Source organism: Eutrema salsugineum, unplaced genomic scaffold (assembly GCF_000478725.1).
Source record: "Eutrema salsugineum unplaced genomic scaffold, Eutsalg1_0 scaffold_12, whole genome shotgun sequence".
NCBI lineage: Eukaryota > Viridiplantae > Streptophyta > Magnoliopsida > Brassicales > Brassicaceae > Eutrema > Eutrema salsugineum.
In genome coordinates, this window is record NW_006256895.1 from 6,928,712 (window position 1) to 6,949,806 (window position 21,095).

Here is a 21,095-nt window from a genome sequence, read left to right on the forward strand (position 1 = left end):
GGAGAGGTTCGTATCAAGTACAAGAAGGAAGAGGCGGACTATGAGCAAATCATATCCGGAGCCGCGGGTCCTACCGCTCCGACCGCGGCCAAGGTATACCAAATAAAGAAGCTGGAGAGGTTTGTATCAAGTACAAGAAGGAAGAGGCAGACTATGAGCAAATCATATCTTGAGCCGCGGGTCCGACCGCTCCGACCGCGGCCAAGGTCCCTTTTCCCGCGGTCGCGAGGCCTCTGACCGCGGGAGTTGGTCGTTCAGATTCACCTCCAGGATTTGAAAGAAAAATAATACATCTTCTGTCCCAACTTCAACCTCCAGCACCTAAAAAAGCAACTCAGGAAGAAGAAAACCAAGTTTCAGATGAAGAAACGGATTAGCAGGAATCATTACCTTGTATAATGGCAAAGGAATGTGTTGAAGATTCAGCTGACTCTTCAATCCAAGAAGACCCGATATGCAGCAAGATAAAGATGCCATACATTGATTCAATCATTGAATACGATGCTGCAGCCTTCTTTTGTGAGTCATATTCTGCGTTTGAAGCACCAGCCAACACCTACATAGAAAGACAAGTTTGAATTCTCCATAAGGTCAAGACTACAGGTCAGTTTCTCATATCTTATTCTATTAGAGGTGAAATGTTTAAAAACGTGCTTTGTGATTCTGGAGCTTGTCTTAACATGATGTCCAAAGCAATTGCTTTAAAACTTGGTATTAAACACCTGCACAGGACTAGAGCAAGAATTAGTCTAGCTGATGATTCCAATGCAATGCCTCAAGGAATAGCTCATGAAATTCCTTTGAGAATAGGAGATTGCATCGTGCCTGTTGGCTTCTACATTGTTGAAACGAGAGACGCAACACATCCAGTGATTCTCGGATGGTCCTTTCTAGCAACTTTCGGAGCTATAATGGACTGGCCAAACCGGAGGATTTCGTTTGCTAATAATGACAAAGATGTCTTCACAAAAGCTGTCCCATACAACAGCAAAGCAGAAAAACGTTCTGCAACAGAAGAGTTTGAAGAAGAACTTTGGAGTGACGAAGAACCTCCTAGGCAAAGCAAGGAGATGTCGAAAAAGACTTGTCTCAGGACAAAGTCTTCTTCATTGGACTAAGCCACGTCCAACACCAAAAGTCGAGCTAAACGACTTAAAACAGAAGCACTTAATGGGAGGCAACCCATTTAGGTATTGTTTTCTTTAGGATTTTTCTTTCTTTTTCTTTTGATCTTTTTCTTTTCCTTAGTTTCAGGTGTTTCTTATAAATCAAAAAAGCCAAGAAAATCAAAAAAACAGAAAAAACCAAAAAGAAGGATGGTACCTGACTGCTCGGCCCAGCAAGAACCAAGGAAAAGCAAGAACAAGCCGTGATATAAGCCCCCGCGGTCGCAGATGCTCTGACCGCAAGAAACGCATGATCGACCGTGGCCGCGTCTCCTGACCGCGGCCGAAAGCCACTTCACCGTGGTCACGTGGCTCCTGACCGCGGTGAATGGTCGTTGAGATCAAACCACACCCCAAACCACCCACTTCACCTCATTCCACCTCGCCAATCCCCATTCCAGCTCATTCATCACTTCCCACCACCTTCATCACCACCTATCACCTTCCCAAACCTCTTCGAATGAATCCGGTCCATCACCACCAGCATCCCGGATCCAGGTAAGTTCTCTTTGGCCTTACCAATTCGATTATCTATGCATTTTTCTCATCCAATCTCGACTTGTTTCACACTGAGGACAGTGTGATTTAAGTCTGGGGGAGGATTTCATCCCTTTCTAACCACTTTTCTTTCATGAGTCTTGCATTATCTACACTTTTTGCATTTTCCTTAAAGTTTTTCAAAATCGGTTTTCAAAACAAAATACGTTTTAAAAGGGAATTGTGAACATGAATCAATGATAGTTGACTGTGTGCTTTTAAACTGTTCCAAGTGAGATGCTCATTCATGATTTAGGACTAGACTAGGCGGTAGCTAATCACATTTGAAACGAAGTACCCTAGAGGAATTTGAATGATTTCGATTTAGATGAAGGAATACACTAGCTCTGTTTTATTTGGACTTAATTTGGACTTAATTTTCTCATTGAAACATTAGACCAGGGAAACGAATCATACATTCAGGACTCCTATACCTTTTTTTTACCACTTTCTGTTGATCCTGAATGGCTAGTTCATCTTTAGCTAGTTCTCCACCTTAACCAATCCTCTTTCAAACCACATGCACTCTTGTTTTCTATTGTCTTAAGTGCAAAAACGTTGGAGAGGAAGAGGAACGACGCAGTTTTCAGTCACCAAGGACAGAGACCTGCGATTTGCCAGAAAAGTTCCCGGAAGGATTCAGCACAAGAGGAAGCTCGATTTGCCTTAGAAAAATCTCAAATTTTGGTACATTCTCGTCCTATAGTCTTTCTCTCTTTAAAAGGCATTTTATTTATCAAAAAAAAAAAAAATCGAAAATAAGAAAAGAAAGGAAATAAAAGCCTTAGAGAGTCTAGAGAGGTCGAATTTTAAGTCCCAAGGCAACTGAAGTTCGATTTTATGAGTTTTGGAGACCATTTTCTGATTCCCGGAAAGAATCTAAGTCTGGGGGAATAGCTGTTTACAACAAAGGAGGAAGGATTATGCAACAACATTTGGCAAGCAGAAGTGACTGAAAATTGCGGTCCTCAACAGGTCCTTATCTCTCTTGCGGTTTTGCATATTATCTTGCATCCTCCAGATTCATCAGGTAACCCGAAACACTTTAACTCCACCACTTAAACAGCCCTTTAATGCCATACGCCGTCTACCCTGGATGATGTCTTAAATGAGAACTCACTATTAAACTTAATGAATGTAGAGAGCTAGTTGACTGGAATCGAGATTTAGATTGTTTAAGTTTTGCATGACAGAAAAAGTGGACTAGTATCTCTTGTGTATTGGTGAGAATTTTCTAGACTAAGTTGTGGATTGATGCACGATCTTTGGTCCTAGTTTAGGAGTTCATATCTCTATTTTTGTTTTCACTTAACCAGTTTAGATTTTTGCTTTGTTTGAGGACAAACAAAGGTTTAAGTCTAGGGGAAGTTAATAACACCGTATTTTGACCACTTTTATGGATCGTTTTGAAATACTTTTTCTATGTTTTTAATTGCTTTCAAGTACTTTTATTACGTTTTTCTAGTATTTGTAGTTCCAAGACTCTTTTCAGGAAACTTAGGGAAAAGCTTAACAAAATGGATAGAAGACCAGATTTCAGCTCAGAGTCAAACCGTCAGAAGTTCACTCCCGATTGAAGGTCTTCTCACCGTCTGATCCAGCTCAATTTTGGAGATCTTAAAGATGGAAGTATCAGCTTTCCAGCACAGTTTACAGCTTGGCAATCCAACGGTTCAATCAAAAGATACGCGAAGAGCAAGATGTCCCGTAAACCAGCTGGCAAGCGTTTCCAACCACGGCCAACAGACCATTCCCCGCGGTCACAAGCTCCCCGACCGCGGCAGCCATCCATTCCCCGCAGTCACGCACATCCGGACCGTGGCCAGATAACTCCGAACTCGAAGGCCCATTTCTGAAGCCCAAAATGATTTCCTCATTTGGAGAAACCCTAAGTGACCCCCAGAGATGTCTTGAGCACTATAAATACATGTTTTAGGAACCCTAATCGTGATCACCTTTTACACCAGCTTGTTTTCTTATTGTTTTTACTTTAGTTTTTAGGGAGAGAGAAATCTATCTCTTGAACCCTTGTTCTTTCTTTTTAAATTTCGGTTTATGTACTACTTTTTAATACTATATATTTGATTTCGTTTATCATGTCTGAGTAGTTTTATTGTTGGGTCTAAGGGATTTTCGGTGGGGATATATATGTTCGATGAGGATTCCATGAGCTTTTGAGCCGAATCTTAGAACTTTTTCTTCTGAATTTGTTTTTACTTCACGAGAGTAGCGTCATGAACTACAATCTGATCCAGATGCTTGGTGACACGAAAATGTTCATCCGGTGTCAGATCTAGTTTGGGAGAGCAAAACAAACATAGAAGTGGAAACCTACCTATGGGCGATTTGTGAATGCTAACGAGTCATAAACATAATGCACCTCTTCTTTTCCAGGGCCAGAGTGGAAACCTACTGGTCAGGGTTGAGAGAGATAGTTGTCTATGATCACGACAGTGGCGTATTCATACGTCCGTGACTCCAGTTCGAAAAGTTTAAGCTAAGATCTTATCAAATTTACTCTCTAGCAATTTTTTGAATCGTTCATACCCCTGAGAAAACTTCCCTGAACCCCAGCGCTTTCTTTCTTATAGATTTACACCGATTTTCATTCAAGCTTTAGTCTAGTTTCTTTACTCTTTCAATCGATTTTCACTTAGCAATTAGGTCTAGCCGTTTTTCTCGTTTTTACTCGTTTTCGTTAAGTTTAGTTATTAGGTCATTTTAATTACCGTATTTTTTCTTTAGGATTCGTTTTTACATTTTAAACACACCACCAAAACCCTCACAAAACTCGCCCGGTTCTAGACTTCCTTACTTTATATTTCTTTCGAAGGCTTTTGCAGGAAAGATCCTCCTTCCATGTGGATTCTATCCCTAAGTATTAAAATCGATCAGCTGTGCACTTCCGGCTACTGATTTCATTTAGGGTAAAACTTGACACTCTCAACACGACACACATCAAACCGCACATATGTTCGCGCTATAGACCGAGAAGGAAATGCGGCTCAGTCTACAAGGTTTTAACTTGCAATATCTTGCTCCCAGACTTGTGCGACTTGGGTGTGCGACTTGGAACTGAACAAGACCAACTCGCACACATATCTTCTCCAGAATTCGTCTTAGTTGTTGGAGTTGAAGAGGAGAAGACCTGAACAGCACAGATATTCGCAGAACAGACTGAGATAAACATGCGGCTGAAGCTAAAGAAGTTTAGGCGCACAAAACTGGTTTCATGGATGTGCGACTCAGGCCTGCAAGAAGGGAATCACTTGACCAAGTCGCACACTTGGCACACTGCCCATTTGAAGGTGGGTCAGTACCCAGTTTGCCTAGGCTGACCCGGCCCAAAACCCTTGTTATATATAGTTTTTTGGGAAAACCCCTAAAGGAGCTTCCATTCTCTCTTAGTTTTCTTTCCTTTTTAGTGTAAAAACGAGTTTGATCAAGAGATATCTGAAGGATTTAATCATCTTAAAGCTGTTTCTTATCATTTCTTCATTTTATCTTTGCTTCTAGTTATGTTTAACACCATCTCTTGCAAAAGATTAGGTGTGTTAAGCATGATTAGTGAGTAGTCTTCTTTTAAGCTTGTAGGTGTGTAGATTAGGGTGCTTAGATGTAGATTAATAATTCTTTAAGCTTAGATTCTCTTCTTTTAAGCTTGTAGGTCTAAAATCTTGGTCTTATATGCACCAAAAGTGTTGGATTAAATGCCTGAATGAAAGCTAACTAAGGGTTTATGCATTACTGCCATGATGATGTTTGTTAATTGCATAAATGACATATTAGAGTTGATTCTTAATGCTTACTAGTTCATATACAAATGGGAATTTGTTTTGAAAGTGGATTAGTATAGAAGTTAATACCTTCATGAGAGGATTAGTCTAGCTTTAAACTCTAAGTTGATTGGATTGGAGATAATGTGATTGCTTGCTATGTCGTTCTGTGTAAGATTCAGTCTTTCTTAGCTCTTATTTTGATGCACAAAGAGGCTGTCTGGTCATTTTAGACTTGGAACCTTATGCTTGTTGATTGCTTATTCATTTAATGGGAATTAATCTTGATTTGGTAATTAACAAAAGGATTATTATCATGAGAATGATGAATCTGATTTGGAAGTCTAGACTAAAGAATTGCAAGTGTTGCATTGTTTGCTTAGCATCATGAATTCATATTTAAATCACCCTGATCAATGATCACATCTAGAGGTTTAGCTTTCTCTTATTTTGAATTTCAGTCTTTGTTTTTGTTTGTCTTGTTTGCTTGTTTAATTCTTAATTGCTGCTTGTTCTTGTTTGTTTTATGTTTTTAGATCACTTAATCACCAACCTGTTTCTTTAGACTTGGATTAAGATAGTTCCATATACTCTTAGTGCCTAGATAATCTCCATTTGGATTGACCCTCAAGTGCTACAACACAAGAGGTTAATTGACCTTAGTAGGCTAAAAACCTATTATCAATTTGGCGCCGTTGCCAATTGGGGATTCATTCTAGCATTAAGACTTTGGATCTTCTTGAGATCAAGTTATTTTATTTATTTTGTTTTACTGATTACCTTTCAAGTGCTGTCTTTGTTTTCAGGTGTATGAACACCAGAAGTCAAGCAAGAAGACTAAGGGAAAGAGCTGTGCACATTGAGAGGTTGGGTATGGATCAAGGGCAACAGGTCATGGTGGTAATGGAAACCACCAGAATCAGCAGGAGCCACCACCTCCACGTCCAAGACAAAGACAAGTTGTTGAGCTGGTGATGAGGCCAATGCTCAGGGTCAGAGACATGGGATTCAAGCTCCAACACCTGAAAACGATTTTGAGATCAAATCTCGCATGATCAACATGGTGCAATCAAACAAGTTCCATGGCTTGGCATTAGAAGACCATTATATCACATTGACAACTTTGATAGAGTTTGTGATCTAACTAAGATGAATGGAGTGAGTGAGGACAGTTTCAAGTTGAGGTTATTTCCTTTTTCTCTAGGAGACAAAGCTCATCAATGAGAAAAGTCTCTACCTCAAGGATCAGTCACAACATGAGAGCAATGCAAAAGAGCATTTACCAAGTTCTTCTCTTCATCAAGAACAGCAAGGTTAAGAAATGAAATCTCAAGTTTCATTCAGAAGAACGGGAAAACGGCAATTTAGTACCTGAACTGCGAGTTCTGGTACCAATTAATACCCAAGAAATTTTGGTGTGAATTAATACTTCAACTTGTATAAATTGGCAAATCAGTACCTGTACTATGTTTTTTAGGCCGTTTAAGACTTTGACCAAGTTCCCGTCAGTCAACCCCGTCAATTTTTAAACGGGGTTCTCTCTGATGCCACGACGACTTCCACGTCACTCTACCGTTGTAGTTGTTAACTAAACGACGTCGTTTTTGATTCTGGACAAACAAAAAAAATTAGTAAAACAACGTCGTTTTGGATTAAAGAGAACAAAAAAAAAATATAGAAAACGACGTCGTAGGATTTGACACAAAAAACAACAAAAAACGTGTTTAGTCTTCTTCTTTTGTGAGGCTTGGGAAAGATTTAGAGGGTATACCATGCAATGCCCTCACCATGGATTCTCAGATGCTCAGCTGCTAAGTACCTTCTACAGAGGTGCTTTACCAAAGGTCAGACTCCTCTTGGACACAGCTTCAAATGGTAATTTCATGACCAAAGAAGTCAATGATGCCATGACCCTTGTGGAGAATGTAGCTCAGAGTGATGAGCTTTATGGATAAGACTTTGACAGGAATTCAAGAGGTGCTGTGAGTGCTGAAGAAGAAAAGACAAGGAAAAACATCTGGTCTCTCAGTGAGAAGCTAGATAAACTTCTCCTAGCTTCTCATAAGTCAGTCAATTTGGTTAGAGATGTGAATCATGTGTTTCAAGACACATTTCAAGGGGAAGACATCACAGCTGAGGTAAACTCTGTAGGTGGACAACAAGGTTACCAAAAAGGCTTTACCTACTACAAGAATCACCTTACTCAGAATTTTCACTTTCACATCAATAACCAACAAGGTTTTGTCCCTCCCCAACAGCAGAGCTCCCAACAGAACTCAGGGAATAAGGATCAAGAATTACATAACCTGCTCCAGCAAATCCTCAAAGGTCAAGCAAGTGGTGCCATGGACTTCAACAAGAAAATGGCAGAGATTAACAACAAGGTGGATTGCACTTATTCTGATCTTCTAACTCAACTTTCAACCTTGGCTTCCAAAGTCAAGACTATAGAGAACAACAAGGGCCACTGCAGTTCTCAAGGTCAAAGATCTTTACCAGGGACATCAGTTGCACATCAAACAGAATACTGCAATGCAATCCTCTCAAATGATGAGAAACATGCTGCTGTCCAAGAAATTGAGGATCTTCTCCATGGCAATGTCTCAAGTGAAAAATGCCTGTCAAAAGATGATGAGGACGCCATCATAGATGAGTTTGAGCACCTGTTCTGTGATCTCAATGAGGACATTGAGAAAAAAGGTGGGGAGGCAGCTTGTTTTGATATGAAAAAGAATGATTCTGAGATTGCGGAAGGAAAAGATCAGAGAATGGTTCAAGGAAGGACATCTGATGGAGTCTCTATCACTGGTTCAACAAGGGGGACACCCAAAACTATCCCGAAGCTAGGTAATCCAGAAAGTTCTCCATCTCATGCTCTCTTGGAAGCTTGAAATTGGATAATGCTTTATGTGATTCTAGATCAAGCATCAGTGTAATGTCTCTAGACATGGTGGAGAGACTTGGGATCAAGACTCTAAAGCATCACCCCATCTCAATTACCTTTGGAGATTCATCTTCAAAGAAGCCATATGGAATCCTTGAAGATTACCCACTAACGATTGGTTAATGCATAGTTCCAACTGATTTTGTGGTAATGAAGATGAAGAAGACCAAAGAGCTTCCTTTCTTGCTTGGAACTCCTTTTCTGAATACCACTGGAGCTAAGATGGACTTTGATACTCAAAGAGTGGTGCTTACTAAGGTAGATGATGAGGTGTTTTATCCCCTTAAGCCTCCTCTTTCTGGGTTTTGTAGAGTTATATCTGAAGATTCTGATGAGTTGAAACACTATGAGATGAAGTATGTGGGGAGGATTGGAACTATAGAAGAAGCTCAACCCCTTGCATCTGTTGAGAAGAATAAAGAATCCTTAATAAGACCTGATCTTGAGTTTAAAGGGGATTTCTTTAGTCATGATGAAGCTTGTTTGGAATCTCTATCTCCTACACCAAGTGAGAAAGATATTAGTGACAACAAAGGCAACAGTTCAAGCTCCCAAGATAAGGGCTTAACAAGCACCAAACCATTCACTTTTTGGTCTTCTTCTCAAGTCTTAACTCTCACCCCTTGGAAGTTTGATGGTAGAGATGTAAAATACAAGGTTAAAGGCAATGAAGATCAAGACCATTTTCCAAAGTCAGAGCTATACTCACACCAGAGTTCGGGGACAAGGGATCTGATGGTGTCCAAGAGCTGATGAACAAGGAGGACCTCATTCTTGAATTCATGGACAAGACAAGGAGCATCAAAGCTCCTCCTCTCCCCCATTGAGAAAAGAGTATGAAAATTCAAACTTAGTGACTTAAAACAAAGTGCTCTTGGGAGACACCCCAAGCTTATCCTTGTACATAACTCTTTTTAATCTTTTTTCTTCTTTTTTCATGTTTTAGGATATTTTGATGGGTTTTGTGAAGTGTTTTCAGGTCTAAGGTGATTTAGGGATGCTGTGGTCCAAGGACAAAGTGAAAAGGAGTCTGAGAACAAGCTGAGGAAGGACTTAAGGCATGAAAACTGGTGAGCCGCCTGGTGTGCTACATGGGTGTGCGAGTTGGACATGGCCAGGTCCCATCTAGCACACCTGTTCGCAAATCACACCTACATCGGTGTGCGAGTCAGTTCTCCCCCGATCCAAGTAGCACACCTGTTCGCAAATCACACCTACGTGGGTGTGCGGCTTGGTGTCTTCTAGGGCCATGTAGCAGCAACAAAGAAGGCCAGAACTTTCAAGAAGCTTTATGTGCGACTTGGGTGTGCGAGATAGGAAGGAGAGCAGCCCATGTCACAAAACTGAAGAAAGCGAAGCTTTATGTGATACTTGGGTGTGCGAGATAGGAAGGAGAGCAGCCCATGTCGCACAACTGAAGAAAGCCAAGCTTTATGTGCGACTTGGGTTGGTCCGAGACAAGACCATGTCGCACAAAGGAGTACAAGCCAAGCCAAATCCTTCTCCAATGATGTCTAGCCTCACCTGGTGCAGCCACTTACTCCCCCTTTGCATAAGAACCACACAAGGTATCACTCCAAACACTTGTAAATGAGCATTTAGCATTTTTCTTTATCTTTTGCATTTCATGTTTGATTTTTCCTCTTTCTCATGCTTCTATAACACAAGGGACTGTGTTATTTAAGTGTGGGGGGAGGCTTTGTGTTTACTAATCATGTTTTCTCTTGTTCTTATTTTGATTTGCATCTTGAGTCTGAACCTAAGTGCGTAGAAAAACCATAAAAATAGAAAAATCTGAAAATTTTTCACAAAGGTTGCATCACTTGCATGGGAGTAATGATAGGTTGCATAATCATATAGGTTGCATCACTTGCATGGGAGTAATGATAGGTTTCTTTGAGAGAGAGTCATCTTAAGATCTTGAATACATGGCCCTAGTTATTTAATTCTCTATTGCTTGCAAAACTGGTATGAAATCAAGAGTGAACCATGTTTGGAACTAGTGTCTCAATGCTTCTGTGTTAGTTGGATCAAGTTGTGATTAACTCCAGCCTTGTTTAAAGTGAAAACCATAACTTGACAATCTAATTTTCATGTTTGTACATATCATTATGAACTCATGGGTACCACAAAATATTTGAGCTCTCTTATCCCTTTTTACCACTCTTTGCTAGCTCAAATAGCTGTTCTCTCATTTTGAGACAGTTCCCTGCCTGGAACCAAACCTTCCTTGAAGCCTAAAACACTTTAGTGAGAGATGATGTGAGGCCTTTTCTGAATAAACTTGACAGAAAGTGTTGGGTTTAGGGCGACAAAAGTAGAGTTTCATGTAGATCTAGCTCTCCATCATGAGTCTAGAGTAGGCTAGGAAGGGATCTTGGGAAACACTGAGTGAAAAAAGAGAGTTTGAGATGAGAACCAGGGGATGGAAAAGAAAAGAGATCGGTTTGGGGTCTGTTGTTTAAAGAAAGAAAGCTCTTGTGTTTTGAAAAGTAAAGTCTAGCCTCTAAGTGAAAAGAAAAGAAACCAAAAAGGCTCAAGTGTTTAAAGAGAAAAGAAAAGAGGCTAGACAATGCTAAGTGAGAAGGAGCTAAGTGAAAGGTTTAGACCCCAAAGCCTGAGTTTGAAAATGAAAAGATGAATCCCCTGGTGAGGAAAGAATGAGAGTGAAGTGAGAAGTGGGTTGAGAAGGCAATGATTGCCTTGAGAGAAGGGTAGCTTAGGTGTGTTCTTCATGGGTTTAGAGTTATGGTGAAAGACCAACTTTGGGCATTGGGTAGATGGGATTCTACTCTTGTATGCATCATTTGCCTTTTACCCTTAGCCTTCTGTTAAAGTTTATTCCTTCTTGAGTGATCCCTTGAGCTGCATTGAACCCATAAGCTTTGAATGAGATCATCTTTGCCTCATAACCTTATCGCTCTGCCAAATGAGTTCATATGAGTTGCACGAGCATGATCCACATGATACTTAAATGAATGTCAAAGGGCTGGAGTTAGGAATTTTTGTGAAGGTTGACACTTGAGCTTGGTTCACTTGGTGATGAGCATGGCTAGTTTTATGAGTACACAAGTTTGCATTGCAATTTAGAATTAGTTGCTAGGAACATGAGTTGAACTCTTTTGACGATTACTCACTCTCTCTTTAAGAAATGTGAACTCCCAAGCATTCAACGTCTCTCTCTCATTTGTTCTTTTTGCTTGAGGACAAGCAAAGGATAAGTGTGGGGGAGTTGATATATTCATAAATTGCATCATTTAGTGTACATATTTAAGTCCAAATCATGTCTCATTTGCATACATTTTTGGTCTTTAGGCATTGTTTTAGGACTTTAGAAATTTCATTAGGTCCAAAAGAGTTTTGCATGGTTTGGAGTGTTAAACAGGTGCTTATGGAGCTTATTTGTAGTTGAGAATGTGATTCAGATAAAGAAATGGAGTTGAAATGATCAAAAATGGTGTAGAGGAGCAATTTTGAGTTTCTCGGCAAAATGCTGTACTGATGGTCGAAGATTCTTGGCTAAAATCAATCCTGCAGGTAGATATCTCGGCCAAAACACGTACTGGCTGTTCAAGTTTCTCGGCCAAAAATCTCGGGTGCAGATACATCTCCGAAATCATGTTACCGAAAGGTCTTGCCGGCAGATTCAGCCTCCGGGTTCTTCAGAAAAGATCAAGATAATTGAGTCTAGATTTGATAACAGTTGTAATCGTTGACTTTGGAGCATCGAGCTGAAAGATACAGCAACCGCGAGACAGACCTGTCTCGCATCTATTCTGGAGCAATCCGATACGTCTGAAAAATTGCCTGTTCGGGGAGTCTTAACGTCCGATTCAGCTTACAGAGTCTTCAGAAATTTTTGATATGATCAGGTCACGGATCTAGAACAGGTCGAATCATTGGATTTGCAGTCGTGACCTGAGAGTTAAGCTCACCGGAAGACACACCTGTCTTGCTTTCAAGACCGATCCGATGAGTCACAAAGATTGCGTGGGACGATGCTTTTCCATTCCGATTCAGCTGCCGGGGCCTTAATCAAGATTCACGTTATTTGAGTAATATTGCCAGAACATCTAAGATCATTCAGTTTGGAGCTATGTGCTGAAAGATACCATCTCCGGAATAAACACTGGTCCAACAGCTTCTTTTTGATCGTTTCAATGCACTTCAGAGATGAGCCGTCTGAGGAACCTCCCACTTCCCAAGCGCTAAAGGTTTCTTCACAAAAGTTTGCGATATTTGAGTGCTATTTCCACTCAAGTTGGAATCAAGCCATTTGGATCCATATCCTGGAAGTTAAGCTCCCACAAATGTGAAGTGGTCCGAGGAGACTTGGATTGTGCGAGATGGTTCTGCGACTTGGTTAACACGCAACAATTAGAGATTGGATTCTGGGAATGAGCTGTGAGTGGAGATATGCAGGTAAGTCTACTCTGAGCATGGTTAAAGATTTCCGAGCTGAGAATATGCTAAGTCCACAAGCTGTGAGACTTGGACATGCGGGTTGGCCGAGATGAAACCAAGTAGCACATGTGTTCGCGGATCAGACCGAGTTGGGCCTAGGACTTGGAAGTGAAGGAGACCAACTCGCACACATGATTCAAGACCTGTGTTATGGTGTGCGAGTTAGAGAGCAAAAGAACCTGAACCGCACATATGTTCGCGCTATTGATAACACCGTATTTTGACCACTTTTATGGATCATAATTATATCTTATGCAGGTGTTTTAACTCTGTTTTCAAAGGTTTTTAAAGTGTTTTCAATGGTTTAGAGTTTCAAAAGACTTTACAGGAAACTTGGGCAAAAGATATGCAATTTGGAACAAATGAGCAATTTTGGATAAATGCAGACCGTCAGAAGTATGACAAGCGATGTAGACCTTCTCACCGTCCGATCACCCCCAAAATTGGAGACAAGATAGAGGAGCCAACCGTCTTTCTAATGCACTTGGTTTGGAGACAATCCAACGGTTATATCTTCAGATACTCCCGATGCAAGAATGACAGAAAAAGCAGTTCCGGAAGAGAGCATGTGCCGGGACCGCGGCCAACACCCATTTTCCCGCGGGTAGAGCCACCGCGACCGTGGAACTTGGTCGTTCACTTTCCCGACGACTAAATTAAAGCCCAGATCAATTCCTTTCGTTATTTTTGAAGCCCTAAGTGTCCACAACCACCCCAGAAGCTATAAATACCCCCTTTAGGTCATTCCTAAAGGTGTAGAGACGACATAAGATAAAAATAAAGAGAGAGTTCGTGTGGATGCTTCACAAACCCTAGGATCCGCCACCCTTGAAGGAGGAGCCGCTGCTGGAGGAAGACATCGCGCCTCCATCTGCTTCTCCGTTCTTCGTTTTTCTTCCTTCTTTTCTTTAGCTTCCTGCACTTTCAATACTCTGTGATGATTGTTTACAATATGTTTGAGTAGTTACCCAGTTGGGTTTAAAGGGATTGTTCAAAGGGAATTTCATGTGTCTTTGCTTATGAATCGATAGATTTAGGATTATTAATCTTCTAGAGGTTCTTCGTTTGCCTTTAATCTTACTGCGTGATTCTTTGCTGGCCACTTAGAAGCCGATCTGATATGATATGTTGCGAAAGCTTTCATTTATTGTCTGAACTAGGGTGAAACGAGCAATTCTTCTACAGAAGTGGAAACCTACCTGTAGTTGAGTTGTGAATGTTGATGAGTCTTGTTATGCTATTGCATCTTCTCCCTTCCTGGATCAGAGTGGAAACCTACTGATCAGGGTTGCGAGAGATAGTTGTTTAGTGCTGCGAAAGTAGGCTATTCATACTTTCGTGCCTCTAGAACATACGTAGTTGATTACCTTTATCACTTGTTTAAAATCGACATAGCTTAGTCCATGAACCCCTGCGAAACCCCTTGATCCCCAACGTTTGTCTTTAATTGTTTACAACCTTCAGTTTAGTTTGCTTTTCACTCGCTTATTACTTGCTTACATTCGCTTTTGTTTAATCGATTTTACTTGCTTTTGTTTGCTTTCGTTTTTGTCAATTGCTTTTTAGTTTTTAATTGCTTTCTAGTTTAGATTTAGTGACAACCAAAAACCAAAAACCAAAACCAAAACCCTTTTAGTTCTAATATGATTTAAGCGTTGCAGTGAATTCGTACTGAAACAACTAAGTCTCTGTGGATCGATACCCTAAGTACTACAGCACACATCTGTGCACTTGCAGACATTTAGGGGTTATAAATTTAAAACCTGAAGCTTAGTAAAACGAAAACAACAAACCCCGTGTTTACACTCGCAAATAAGTTTTTGGCGCTGTTGTCGGGGACTTTGATTTGTTTCGTTGCGAATCCCAGCTTAAATCCATTAGAACACTTGTTTACTTTTACTTTTTCCTTTGAATTTTTCAGGTTTCTCTGCGATGAGAGACCGGGAACATGTTCCCGGGACTCTTGGTGATCCACCAAATCGTTTGGATGGTGATCCAAGCGATGATGACCTGACTGATGATGAGTTTGAAGAACCGATCTATGATGACAATGAGCTAGTCGGATCGGCAAAACATGAAGATGATGAAGAACTGATTGCAAGTTTCGATTCACTCGAAAAATTCATGGAAGATCGAAGAGCTATTCAACCAGCCTTACCTGAGGATGGCAAAACCGAAATTAAGGTACCCCATATCCATTTAGTTCAACAAAATCAATTCTCTGGTTATTCATTTGAAAACCCGATAGACCATATCGAGACGTTCGAAGAATTATGTGCAACCATTACAGCAAATGGGGATTACCACAAGTGTAGTCTTTTCCCATTCTCTCTTAGAGATAAGGCCAGCAAATGGCTAAAATCTTTGCCACCTGCTTCACTTAAAACGTGGGCAGCGTGTAGAACTGCTTTCCTAAATCGTTTTTATACTAGAAATCGTTCAAATCTCTTAAGAAAGAAGATAAGAACTTATAAACAAAAAGAAGATGAAGATCTTTTAGATACTTGGGAAAGATTTAGGGAATACCAAAGAGATTGTCCACACCATGGATATACCGAGGAATACCTGCTGGGTATCTTCTATCGCGGTATAACTCCAGAGTTACGACACTCTTTCGACATAGCAAGTAATGGAGATTTCACAACTAGATCTTTAGAAGATGCTCACGTTTTCATTAAAAATTTAGGAAACAGCATCCGAAATCAAATAACCTTTGGTAATTCTGCACTTCCTGAGAAGAAAGAAGAAATTTCGGAAGTTATAAAGTGTCTCCGTCACATAATGAGTCATCTTGGATTGCAACAACCAAATAGGGTACAGAATACGTGTAACTTTGATGGTTGGGACAACCCAATGGATTCTTATGATCAAGGGATGGTTAACACTGCAGAAGTCTATCAAATTCAAGATTTTCCATTCGTTTCTGATCACCGCGGGTCCATTCATCCGGACCGCAGCCAAGCAAGGTTTCACCGCGGTCGTGGCTGTTCTGACCGCGGCCAAGACATGTTTCACCGCGGTCGCGAGCCTTCTTACCGCGGGAAACTGTCTTCCAAGCTTAACTGGAAACCACCTTCCGAACCAATCTTGGGTATTAAATCTAATCCTGTTTCATATCCTAGTTTTCCCTCTTCTGAAGCTGAAAACCTAAACAAAAAGAATCTAGAGCTTGAAAAATCTAGGTCTCAAGAGTTTAGTGATCTTAGATCTGAGCTAAAAACGATGCAAGAGGATTTCGATAAAAAAAATTTCCACCCTCCTTAGCCTGATGATCAAAACTAATTCTAAAAACTTAGAAATTTTTGAAGAGGAGCCAAGTGAAAATTCTTTCGAAAGCTCAAGTAAAGCAGATCCCTCCGATCATGTGAAAGCTATCACACTTAGGAGTGGATTAGCTTACAAAGAGCCTGAATTTCCTAAAGATCCCGAAGATGAGGAAAAGGGTAAGGAAAAGGAGAAAGAAAAAGAAAGAATCACGAATGAAGATGTTGAAAGAGAAGTGGTAGGAGAAAAGGATGGAGAAGAAGTAAGAGAAGATTCATCCCGGGAAATACTTGGAGAAGACCCGATTCCACCTCCACCAACTAGTGTCTATAAACCTAAACCTCCATATCCTAGAGCCTTAAGAGCCCCTAAGAAACAAATAGAAAGAGCTAAGCTGAAAGAATTAATCGATCAATTAAACGTGAGATTACCTTTCGTAGAAGCTTGTGCTATGATTCCTGCTTTAAGAAAATACATGAAGGGTATTCTAACAAATTCTTTAACTCTTGAAGAAGGCGTTATGATGATAACCCATGAATGTAGTTCGATCCTGCAAAGCCGAATCCCTGAAAAGAAAAACGATCCTGGAAGCTTCGTACTTTCATGCACCATCAATGATGTAGCTTTCGAACGTGCTCTCTGTGATTTAGGTTCTAGCATAAACATGATGCCACTTTCAGTAGCAAAACGTTTAGGACATCACACTTTCAAGCCCACTAAAATTTCTTTAGTATTAGCTGATCGTTCTGTTAGACAACCTGTAGGTATCCTAATAGATGTTCCTGTCGAGATCGAAAAATGTTCCATACCAACCGATTTCGTAGTTCTAGAACTAGAAAAAGAACCTAAGGATCCACTTATTCTTGGATGACTACAGCCGGAGCCATAATCAATGTTGCTGAAGGAAAAATTGACCTTCATCTAGCCGGTCTAGTTATGCAGTTTGACATGAACAAAAGTTTCGATAAACCAACTTTGGATGGCAAAATTTGTTGGGTTGATGAGTTAGACGAAATTATTGAGGAAGTCTATGAAGATCTGCTTCTAGACGACCCTTTAAGTGTCACACTTTCACCCGCAAAAGATGAACGCAATTTCCTTGAAGAAATTTCAAGTGAGTGTGCACGTATGCTTGATAAATCCGAAACTTCTAGGAAATCTCTTCACTATCTAGATCTTAAGGACCAAACAAACATTCCTACACCTCCTAAAGACACCGCCGCAGCAATTAATGATCCTTGGAGCAAGCTTAAAGCCCCTAAAGTCGAGCTGAAACCTCTTCCTGCCGGACTTAAGTACGCTTTCCTTGGACCAAATTCTACTTATCCTGTCAAACTAAACTCTGGTTTGACGGAAGAAGAAACCACAATGCTGTTGACTGAGCTGAGAAAGCATAGAAAAGCCTTAGGATACTCGCTTGATGACATACCTGGAATCTCTCCAGATCTTTGTATGCACAAGATTAATCTAGAGGATAATGCTAAAAACTCAATCGAAAGTCAAAGGAGACTGAACCCTAATCTCATGGATGTTGTCAAGAAGGAGATTATGAAGCTTTTAGAAGCTGGCATAATCTTTCCTATCTCAGATAGCACTTGGGTTAGCCCAGTTCATGTTATTCCGAAGAAAGGAGGAGTCACTGTCATTAAAAATGATAAAGATGAAATGATCGCTACAAGAACAGTAACTGGACATCGTATGTGTATCGATTCACGGAAACTGAACGCAGCAACTAGGAAAGATCATTTTCCACTTCCATTCATAGATCAAATGCTAGAAAGATTAGCTAATCACCCCTACTATTGCTTCTTTGATGGACTCCGGATTTTTCCAAATTCCTATTCGCCTGGAGGATCAAGAAAAAACGACATTCACTTGTCCATATGGCACGTTCGCTTACCGACGTATGCCTTTTGGATTGTGTAATGCACCTGCTACCTTCCAGCGGTACATGATGTTGATCTTCACAGATTTTATTGAGGATTTCATGGAAGTATTCATGGATGATTTCTCTGTCTATGGATCTTCTTTTGAAAAATGCTTAGGCAATCTTGGTAAAGTTCTGCAAAGATGTGAAGATAAGCACTTAGTATTAAATTGGGAAAAATGTCACTTCATGGTACGAGACGGAATTGTGCTTGGGCACAGAATTTTCGGAAAAGGTATTGAAGTTGACAAAGCTAAAATTGAAGTCATGACCAGCCTACAACCTCCCACAAACGTAAAAGGAATTCGTAGTTTCTTAGGACACGCAGGATTCTATAGGCGATTCATAAAAGATTTTTCTCAAATAGCTAGACCACTTACGCGTTTGCTTTGCAAGGAAATGAACTTCGAGTTCGATGATGAGTGCTTAGCCGCGTTTCATAAGATCAAAGAAGCCCTTGTCTCCGCTCCTGTCGTGCAAGCACCTGATTGGGAACTCCCGTTCGAAATCATGTGCGATGCAAGTGACTATGCACTCGGAGCAGTGCTTGGCCAACGAAAAGATAAGAAACTGCACGTAATCTACTACGCAAGCAGAACTTTAGACGAAGCTCAATGCAATTATGCTACAACAGAAAAAGAACTCTTAGCTGTCGTATTTGCATTTGAGAAATTCCGTTCTTATCTCGTAGGATCTAAGGTTATAGTTCATACTGATCATGCTGCAATGAAGTATTTAATGTCTAAGAAAGACGCTAAAACTCGGTTGATAAGATGGATCCTCCTACTGCAAGAATTCGATATCGAAATTCGAAATCGGAAAGGAGCAGATAATGGAGTTGCAGACCATCTTTCACGAATTCGAGTTGGAGAAAGATTGCCTTTAAATGACAATTTGCCTGAAGAAAACATCTATGCTATAGATACCACCAATGCTAATACCGCACCACCACGTCCTCTAATGCGACGAGCAGATGCTTTCAACACCCCATGGTTTAGGCACATAGCAAATTACCTAGCTGCTGATGTAGAACCACCACAATTTTTCGGTTATAGGAAGAAAAAGTTTCTGAAAGACATAAGACATTATTTTTGGGATGAACCCTATCTCTACAAGAGACGTGCTGATGGGTTATTCCGAATATGCGTGGCTGAAGAAGAGATGGAAGGAATTTTATTCGGATGCCATAGCTCGTCTTACGCAGGACACTTCGCAACTTTCAAAACCGCTTCAAAGATCTTACAAGCTGGTTTTTGGTGGCCTACTTTGTTCAAAGATACTCAAGCTTATATATCGCAATGCGATAAATGCCAAAGGATGGGCAACATAAGTAAAAGGAATGAGATGCCTCAAAATTTTATTCTCGAAGTCGAAATTTTCGATGTCTGGGGAATAGATTTTATGGGACCCTTTCCTACTTCTTTTGGAAACCAATACATCTTAGTAGCAGTAGACTACGTCTCTAAGTGGGTTGAAGCTGTCGCTAGCCCCACCAACGATGCAAAAGTCGTCATGAAGCTGTTTAAATCTGTTATATTCCCGCGTTTTGGAGTTCCTAGAATTGTGATAAGCGACAGAAGATCGCACTTCATCAACAGAGTTTTCGAGAACCTTCTTAGAAAGGATGGAGTTACGCATAAAGTTGCTTCTCCATACCATCCCCAAACCAGCGGTCATGTAGAAATCTCAAACAGAGAAATCAAGTCGATTTTGCAGAAAACTACTGCAGTTCATCGCAAGGATTGGTCTACCAAGCTTGACGACGCATTATGGGCATATCGAACAGCATTCAAGACGCCATTAGGAACAACACCATTCAATCTAGTTTATGGAACTCGAGTATAATGGGCTATCAAGGAGATGAACATGAACATGAAAACAGCTGGAGAAAGAAGACTACTTCAACTTCACGAGTTAGAAGAAATCCGACACAATGCTTATGAAAACTCGAAGATCTACAAGGAGAAGACTAAAGCATATCATGATAAGAAGATTATTCATAGAACTTTTGCTCCTAACGATAAGGTACTTCTTTTCAATACTCGTCTTAAGCTTTTTCTAGGAAAATTACGTTCAAGATGGTCAGGACCATACATGATAAAGGAAGTCAAGCCATACGGAGCCATTGTCCTGTGGGACGGAACCGGAAACTCATTTACAGTGAATGGACAGCGTGTAAAGCCATATCTGGCTGAAGAAAGAGAAGACAAAAGAGAAGTGATGTTTTTGATTGATCCATCATCGGCCAATGATGAGATCAAAGAGTGTCACGACCCCGGTTAAGTCTAATCGAGCAACAATGTCAAGCTAATGACTTGAAACAAGCGCTTAGTGGGAGGCAACCCACTTGGTATTTTATCTATTTCCCTTTGACCTTTATTTTCTATTTCCATTGCTTTGTTTCTGTTTCATTTAATTTCAGGTTTTTAATAAGGAAGAACAAACAAAAAAGGACGAGCAGCACTCTCCAGCACAATAAGTTCACTTAAACATTTCAACTTTTCTATATTCTTTACCATTCTTTCCAGATTTATCACACTGAGGACAGTGTGAAATAAGTCTGGGGGAGGATGTTCATCCGTTACTAATGTAATTTGATTTGTTTTGAGTTTGTTTGGACACATAAAATTTTTCAAAAAGTTTTTTTTCAAAATGTTTTTCAAAAATTGTTTTCAAAAATGTTTTTCAAAAAGTTTTCAAACCAGGAACACAGTAAACATTACTATGATGAATTAGACCAGTGTGCTTCTACGCTATTTCCTCGTTTTTTGCTCTTTTGTGATTTAGGCCTAGACTAGGCGGTAGCTAAGTACTTGCATTACGAAATCCCACCAGAGGACTTCTATTCATGGAGATTCTTTCTGACAGGATATACTAGCTCATTTTACATGGACTTAATTTTGACTTAATTTTCTCATTAAAGCATTAGATCAAGGAAACGAATCATACATTCAGGACTCCTTTATCTTTTTACCACTCTTTGTTAATCCTGAATGGCTAGTTCATCTTTAGCTAGT

General features: G+C 40.3%; 1 non-coding gene and 1 pseudogene across 1 annotated transcript; both read right to left on the bottom strand.

Annotated features, from left to right (window-relative positions):
- Positions 1-7,186: 7,186 nt before the first annotated feature.
- LOC112089620 lies at positions 7,187-7,274 on the bottom strand (annotated as a pseudogene).
- Positions 7,275-15,331: 8,057 nt separating this feature from the next.
- On the bottom strand, positions 15,332-15,439 carry LOC112089606. The gene has a single exon (XR_002901237.1). It is a non-coding gene; the product is annotated as a small nucleolar RNA R71 (small nucleolar RNA).
- Between the last annotated feature and the right edge of the window lie 5,656 nt (positions 15,440-21,095).